Raw genomic sequence first — 9,088 nt, forward strand, 5'->3', positions numbered from 1 at the left:
GAATCGTCCTAACTTACCCCCCCCCCCCCCCCCCTTAGCGGCGCCCCTGAGTGTCCCTTAGTTTGAACCTCCAAAATGCAGCTTCAAATGGCTCTAAACAATCACAGTCGAGGAAACAAGGGTCTTATCTAGCAAAACGATCGGTTATTTTCTAAAAAAAATAAAAAAATAAATAAAAATTGTATACTTTTTAACCTCAAATGCTCTTCTTGTCTAGCTCTGTGTGTACTCTGTGTATTCCCATTCATGACAGTTAGGGTATGTCAAAAAACTCCTAACTCATTTTCTCCTCCAACTTCAAAATTGCCCTACATCGCTGTTTTACAATTTTTTTGTAATGGTTGTTTGATCTTATTTGCATATTCACTTTGTAAACACTGGGTTGGTTCTTCTGCAGAGATGTAGGACGATTTTGAAGTTGGAGGAGAAAATGAAATGGGAGTTTTTCAACATACCCGACCTGTCATGAACTGGAATACAGTTCATGCAGAGCTGGGCAAATACGAGCGTTTGAGATTAAAAAGTATATAAATTGTAAATGTTTTTAGAAAATAACCAATCGTTTCGCTAGATAAGACCCTTCTTCCTTGGCTGGGATCATTTAGAACCCTTTGAAGCTGCATTTAAACTGCATTTTGGAAGTTCAAACTCGGGGGCACCATAGAATATGGAGAAAAATCCTGAAATGTTTTCCTCAAAAAACATCATTTCTGTCAGGACCACTATCGTCAAAATGATAGACTTTAGCATACAATTTTGATTTGGCGGGGTAGTTCTGTTCTGGCACAACTCCCTGCCCATTCATGCAGCATGTCGTGAATGAGCAGGGAGAGCAGCAATAATAATAATAACCCCCCAGGGTAAACAGAACAGAACAAGAAGATATCATCAATGTACTTAATGATATTTAAGTGTAACACATATAGATTGAGATAAAAGGAGACTGATTCAGTGGAATCAGTAACCAGGTCCTGACTGTCGCAAAAGGAGGAGTTGGGGATGGAGGAGGGTGTTGCTCCTGAGCAAGCGAAAAAGCTACTGAATACTAATTGCAGCCTTATATAAAAATGCTGTGATAGGATTAGCATTCCTATAGGTAGATGTGATCAGCTGAGAGTCAGCTGATGTGGGCTTGACTCACGTGACCTGCCAGAACTAACGCTAGAAGCTTAATTTCTTTATGACTGAAGAAAGAAAGACATGAACATCTTGGATGACAAGGGGGTGAGTACATTATCTGTAAATGTGTTCTGAAAGTGAACTACTCCTTTAATATTATGAAACCATGAGAATACTTTCTGTGCACGAAGAGTGGTTTGTTCAGATCCCTAACCCCAAGTATGAGCAACAGTGATTACTAATTATTGGCTTCTTCTTTTACTGCTTCCTCCTTTTGTTTCCTCGGCTGCTCATGAGAAGACCCACAGATGCCTCTTTCTAACAAACAGCACAGCTGTCTGCCCTGAGCACAGGAAGGACCATATTTGTGAGGAAGTGTCCATCGGGTCAGGACTATGTTCTGTTGCCAGGGGAACAGTGGGAAGTGGGGTTTACTGTTTCCAGACAGGGGCGAAACACAAAGAGATCCTGTTTGTTGTGTTCTGAGGTGAAAGAGGGCAGCTGAAACACTACTAAACTAAAACTCATTTGCTTTTTGTTGTTTGAATGGCTTCTCTAAATCTCATATTACATTAGATTTTATCGATCTACTGATGTGTTGATGCGGGGGCCATTTATGCTATTATATTGATGAGAGATTTTGTTTTGGTTTGGTTTTATGGTTAGCTAGGTAAAAAAACAGTAAGTCTGATTGCTTGGAAAAGCAATAGCACATCTCTGCTCCACAAGCCACATGATTTGAGGTATCATTCATGTCTGTAGCACAAACATTGTGAGATAGTGACGTTAATGTTATGTTAAAGGGAACCCTGGGTATTAGGACTTAATATAATGTAAATGATGACTCTTACTGACATATGTAGTAAACAACCCATGAAATGTTTACATTATTTAAAAAATCGACATTGTTAAATACATATTTTGGACTTTGGGGGGCTATAATTTTGATTACGTAAAAACAGTTGCACTCTGTGAGCTACTGGCTCTATCTGTTGTTTTATTTACTGCAACACAACTTAATACGTAATTAAAATAATGGTGCCCCCATCAGTCATTTAAAAATAAATAAATAAATAAATATATATATAAATTCTGACTTAAAGTTACTTTTATTCGACCAGCAAGTTTTTTTTTTGGACCGGAAATGACACAGCCTTCTCCCAAAAGATAATAAGACGATGTACAAGAGGCATCATTGTGGAAAAAAAAATTCTCAGCTTTTATTTACATTTGAACAAAACGTGGCATGTCCAAAATTATTCATACCCTTTGCAAACTGCCACAGTCTATGGGAAAATCCAAAGTTCTATACCATTCCAAATAGTCCAAGCTGTTCTAAAGCATCCTAATTACCCTGATTTATTGGGAACAGCTGTTTTAATCAACTCAACAGGCGAAAAACAGAAGCCAAAAGGGACACCTGTGCTGGCCAGGAAAAAGGAGCAATACATCAAAATTCTCGACAACAACATCAGGCAGTCTGCAGAGAAACTTGGCCTTGGGCACCAGTGGACATTTCAGCACGACAACAACCCAAAACACACAGCAAAAGTGGTGAAGAAATGGTTAGCAGACAAAAACATTAATGTTTTGCAGTGGCCCAGCCAGAGTCCTGACTTAAATCCAATTAAATCTGTGGAGGGAGCTAAAGATCAGGGTGATGGCAAGGAGACCCTCCAACCTGAAAGAGTTGGAGCTCATAGCTAAAGATGAATGGGCAAAAATACCAGTGGAGACATGCAAAAAGCTGGTCAGCAATTATAGGAAGCGTTTGATTGCTGTAATAGCCAATAAAGGCTTTTCTATTGATTATTGAGAAGGGTATGAATAATTTTGGACATGCCACTTTTTTTTAAATGTAAATAAAAGATGAGTAATAATTTTTTCCTCAATGATGCCTCTTGTACATCTTATCTTCTGGGAGACGTCTGTGCCTTTTCTAATAAAAAAAAATTGCTGGTTATGTCAGAATTTGCCAGGGGTATGAATAATTTCGGGCTTGACTGAATATATATATGTATATATATATATATATATATATTGTTTAGCCACAAATGCTCGTCTTGCACTATAGCTCTGGAAAGGTCAAGCACGGTTAGTTCTTCTGTGCATTCCGGTTTAAAAAGGCAGGGTAGGTTGAAAAACTCATCTCATTTTCTTCTCGAACTTTAAAATCATCCAACATCGTTGTTTTAAATTATCAGGAAATTTTCATTCCAGAAGTGAACTTCTCCTTTAAGGCCCTTTAAAACAGCTAATGTTCAGTTGATGGTGTATAATGTGGAAATGTTTGACAGGAGGCTTTAAAACAATGTCATCTTCGAAACAGCCAATGACCCTGTGAACTTCATCTCCATATCCCATCATTTTGACTGGCAGTTACTCTGGAGTTATGAGCAATACCTCATTTCACAGAGCCAATAAAATTCTCCACCAGACAGATCCCATCAGCCTGCGCCGGGGACCAATAGTGTGTCACTGCAAACCAAATCAGACAAAGCAAAGAAATGACTCGGTCATCCTTTTGGTCTAACAACCCCAGCTTATTTGTCTCCAGAGGATCATTTGTCCTCTTATATGCTGTGTTCAAGGACACAAATAGACGTCATGATGGTGTTCAATCGCATCTTTGATCTCTTTCTATGACAATTAAATCAGTTTAAAAGGAAAAGCCCTTCTTGGTGGGTAAACAACATTAGAAGGGTCTATTTATGAGGATGTCGTCAGCAGGGGTTGGAAATGTATGTGTGTGTGTGTGTGTGTGTGTGTGTGTGTGTGTGTGTAGGGGGGTAGCAGAGGGCTGTGGACTGATTAATTTCAGACTGAGTCTGATTCATCCCAGCCAGTCACCTGATTGCGCTTTAAAAAGGTGCTCCTCTCGAGAAGCCATTCCAGTGCTATTCAGGCCAAATCCATCTCCCAAGGACAGTCAAATCAGTTCCTCCCTTAGTTGCTCTATGTGCTGCTTATAAAGACACACAAGATGACCAGGAGACTGCAGGCTAATAATCGAGTAAGGTCCACGGGTATTGACAGTTCCTGATGTTTTTACTGCAAATCTTAATATGCTTTGAAACGTTTCTAACACTGAAACATTTTATTCATCATTGGAGATTGCCTTGACAAAGAGGATGAGTTGTACTAATCAAAACAAATCTCAGCTTGAGAATAAGTTAAAAGATAAGTTCACTTTCAGAATAAAATGTACTGATAATTTATTCACCCCCATGTCATTCAAGATCAATGTCAGTCAAAAAGAAGTGAAGGTTTCCGAGAAGAACATTTCAGGATTTTAGTCCATATAGTGGACTTCAATGGGGATCAACAGGTTGAAGGTCCAAATTGCAGTTTCATTGCAGCTTTAAAGGGCTTTACATGATCCCACCCAAGTAATAAGGGTCTTATCTAGTGAAACGATCGGTCATTTTCTAAAAAACAATACAAATTTATATACTTTTTAACTACAAATGCTCATCTCGCACTAGCTTGACTTCACACATTATGTAATCACGTTGGAAAGGTCGTGTGTGACATAGGTGAAATACTGACCCAGTGTTTACAAAGCGAACATGCAAAGAAAGTCAAACATCCTTTACAAAAAAAAGTAAAACAACGGTGTTGGATGATTTTGAAGATGGAGTAGAAAATAAGATGGAGTTTTTCATCCTACCCTCCCATTTTGAACCAAAGTACACTCTTAAAAATAAAGGTGCTTCACAATGCCATACCCTTTTTATCTACAGGTTCCATAAAGAACCTTTAACATCTGAAAAACCTTTCTGTTTCACAAAAGGTTCTTTGTGGCAAATACGGTTCTTCAGATTATAAAAAGGTAAGCAAGAAATGGTTCTTTGTGGAGCCAAAAATGGTTCTTCTATGGCATCGCTTGAAGAACCTTTTGAAGCATCTTTATTTTTAAGAGAGTACACAGACAAAGAACTAACCACGCGTGACTTTTCCAACGTGACTTTGTATAATGCGTTAAGTCGTAGACGTGCATAGTAGAAAATGACACTTTGAAGCTGCATTGAAACTGCTGTTTGGACCTTCAATCTGTTATTCCCCCTTAAAGTCCAGTAAATGGAGAAAAATCCTGGAATGTTCTCCTCAAAAAAATTATTTGCGACAGAAGAAAGACATGAACATCTTGGATGACATGCACTGTTAAAAATTAAGGTTCTTTATTGGCATCAGTGGTTCTATGAAGAGCCTTGAACATCTATGGAACCTTTTAAATGCAGAAAACATTCTTTATAGTCGAAAAAGGTTCTTTAGATTTTTAAAAAGTTCTTTATTGGTTCATTTAAGATCTGTTTACTGAAAGGTTCTTTGGGGAACCAAAAATGGTTCTTCTGTGGCATCACTGTAAAGACACCCTTTTGGAACGCTATATTTAAGAGTGTGGGGGTGAGTAAATTATCAGTACATTTTTATTCTGGAAGTGAACTGATCCTTTAATATTCAAATACCTGTTTGATTTGACAAATGTAAGCCTATGTTGTCATCTTTGGATGTAGATATTGCTTCTAAAAGCAACAATGGATTTCTATATTGCCTAAAATATCCAGGTTTTGGATGTTTGCACTGTGCAGGTAGATCGTTGTGTGACATTTATGAGAGCTATAGAGAGCAGAGCAGACGGCTCCTTATGCTTTCGAATCGTTCTTGCGCCTACTTTAGTGTCTTTTTTGATTGGTGCGCAGCGGCAATTTCAAGCAGTTTTAATTTAAACGAACAAACAAACATATTTGCATCGCTTTGATCATTCTCTATACACTGTAAAAAGTTTTCACCAGATTCAACTTAAAAACCTTTAAGTTCAGCAGCTGCCTTAAGTTTTTAAGTTAAATCAGCTTAAAACTACAAGTCATTTTAACTTATTACAATAAAAATGAGTTGATATAACTTGTGAGCTTAAATGACTTAAGTTGATTTAACTTAAAATCTTAAGGCAGCTGCTAAACTTAAGTTTTTAAGTTGAAACTGGAAAAAACTTTTTCAGTGTAGATCTCACCTTCTCGCGTGCAGCGCCACGATTGATTATGTACAATACCTGTATGTTATTGGTCAAAGTACCAATGGATGTTTTACGCAATATTTAAATCGTGGCCAGGAACCACCCCATATGAACGGCATATATGGCCACCCTATTAATGGCACACATGCCATATGTTTTGAATGTCTGAGGGCTAGAGACTGGGGCTAGTTGTCACACTATTTACTCTAGTAAATAATTACTTAAATACTTAAAGTTTTGGCTACAACAATGATATTTCTTAACATGTTTCCTATTGGGGCATGTTGTCACAAAAATCAATGCATGTAAAAAAATGGGGAAGGTTGTCAGATTTGACCCAGCTACTGAACTGATCTTAGGCTTTTCAGAAAAATATAACTATACAACAAAAAAGCTCACTTCATATATAGAGACTGTGTCTGTTCCCCGAGCTAGAAAATACAAAAAACGCCTGAATCAAATCAAGACCAACAATTTAATTGATGTTCAACAAATAAAAAATATATATAATACAGAGAAACAATTGATAAAGCTTGGCTTATTGAATATCAGGTCCCTTTCTACGAAAGCACTTTTTGTAAATGATATGATCACTGATCATAACCTAGATGTGCTCTGTTTGACAGAAACCTGGCTAAAACCAGACGATTACATTATTTTAAACGAGTCCACCCCCCAAGATTACTGTTATAAACATGAACCGCGTCTAAAAGGTAAAGGAGGAGGTGTTTCTACTATTTATAGCAATATTCTCAATGTCTCTCAGAGAAAGGGCTTCAAATATAACTCGTTTGAAGTTATGGTGCTTCATATAGCATTATCCAGAGAAACAAGTACTAATGATAAATCCCCTGTGACGTTTGTGTTAGCTACTGTATACAGGCCACCAGGGCACCATACAGACTTTATTAAAGAATTTGCTGATTTTCTATCCGAATTAGTGCTGGCCGCAGATAAAGTCTTAATAGTGGGTGATTTTAACATCCATGTTGATAATGAAAAAGATGCATTAGGAACAGCATTTATAGATATTTTGAACTCGATTGGGGTTAGACAACACGTGTCAGGTCCTACTCATTGCCGAAATCATACTCTAGATTTAATACTGTCACATGGAATTGATGTTAATGGCGTTGAAATTCTGCAGCAAAGCGATGATATCTCAGATCATTATCTAGTCTCTTGTATAATCCAGATAGCTAAAACTGTTAATTCAATTCCTTGCTACAAATACGGTAGAACCATCACTTCTACTACAAAAGACAGCTTTGTAAGTAATCTTCCTGACTTATCTGAATTCCTCAGCATATCCAATAGCTCAGAAAAACTTGATGATGTAATAGAAACTATGGACTCTCTCTTTTCTAGCACTTTAGATACAGTTGCTCCAGTGCGCCTAAAAAAGATTAAGAAAAACAGTCTAACACCGTGGTATAACGATCATACCCGCGCCCTAAAGAGAAAAGCACGAAAAATGGAACGCAGCTGGAGGAAAACAAAACTAGAGGTTTTTCGTATTGCTTGGCGTGAATGTAATTTATCTTATAGGAAAGCATTAAAAACTGCCAGATCGGATTACTTTTCATCTCTCTTAGAAGAAAACAAACATAACCCTAGGTATTTGTTCAATACTGTGGTTAAATTAACTAAAAATATAGCAGCAACAGGTTTAGACATTTCCCAAAAGCACAGCAGTAATGACTTTATGACGTACTTTACCTCCAAGATAGACACTATTAGAGATAAAATTGTAACCATACAGCCGCCCGCTACAGTATCGCATCAGATAGTGCGTTGTAGATCTCCTGAGGAACAATTCCATTCATTCTCTATTATAGGAGAGGAGGAATTGTATAAACTTGTTAAATCATCTAAACCCACAACATGTATGTTAGACCCTATTCCATCTAAGCTACTAAAGGAGGTACTTCCAGAAGTCATAGATCCTCTTCTGAATATTATTAATTCGTCACTATCATTAGGATATGTCCCCAAAACCTTCAAAATAGCTGTTATTAAGCCACTCATTAAAAAACCACAACTTGACCCCTATGAATTAATTAACTACAGACCAATTTCGAATCTCCCTTTTCTGTCAAAGGTACTAGAAAAGGTAGTATCCTCACAATTATGCTCCTTCTTAGAGAAAAATGGTATCTGCGAGGATTTCCAGTCAGGTTTTAGGCCATATCATAGCACTGAGACTGCTCTAATTAGAGTTACAAACGACCTGCTCTTGTCAAGCGATCGTGGTTGCATCTCTCTATTAGTGCTACTGGATCTTAGTGCCGCATTTGATACTATTGACCACAACATTCTTTTAAATAGACTTGAAAATTATGTAGGCATTAGTGGTAGTGCACTGGCATGGTTCAAATCGTACTTATCTGACCGTCATCAGTTTGTGGCAATAAATGAAGAGGTATCATTTAGATCGCAAGTGCAGTATGGAGTACCTCAAGGCTCAGTACTAGGGCCATTACTTTTTACGCTTTACATGTTACCCTTGGGAGATATCATCAGGAAACATGGTGTTAGCTTTCATTGTTACGCTGATGATACTCAGCTCTATATTTCTTCGCAGCCCGGCAAAACATATCCATTCGAAAAACTAACAGAATGCATAGCTGATATTAAAAACTGGATGGCGAATAACTTCTTACTGTTAAATTCTGAAAAAACAGAGGTATTAATTATTGGACCTAAAACCTCCACAAGTAATGACCTAAAACACAGTCTAATACTAGATGGCTGCTCTGTAAATTCGTCGTCATCAGTTAGGAACCTAGGCGTCCTATTCGATAGCAATCTCTCCTTTGAAAGCCACATTTCTAGCATCTGCAAAACCGCATTTTTCCATCTTAAAAATATATCGAAATTACGACCTATGCTATCAATGTCAAATGCTGAAACATTAATTCATGCGTTCATGACCTCAAGGATAGATTATTG

Source organism: Garra rufa, chromosome 20, assembly GCF_049309525.1.
Source record: "Garra rufa chromosome 20, GarRuf1.0, whole genome shotgun sequence".
NCBI classification, from domain to species: Eukaryota; Metazoa; Chordata; class Actinopteri; order Cypriniformes; family Cyprinidae; genus Garra; species Garra rufa.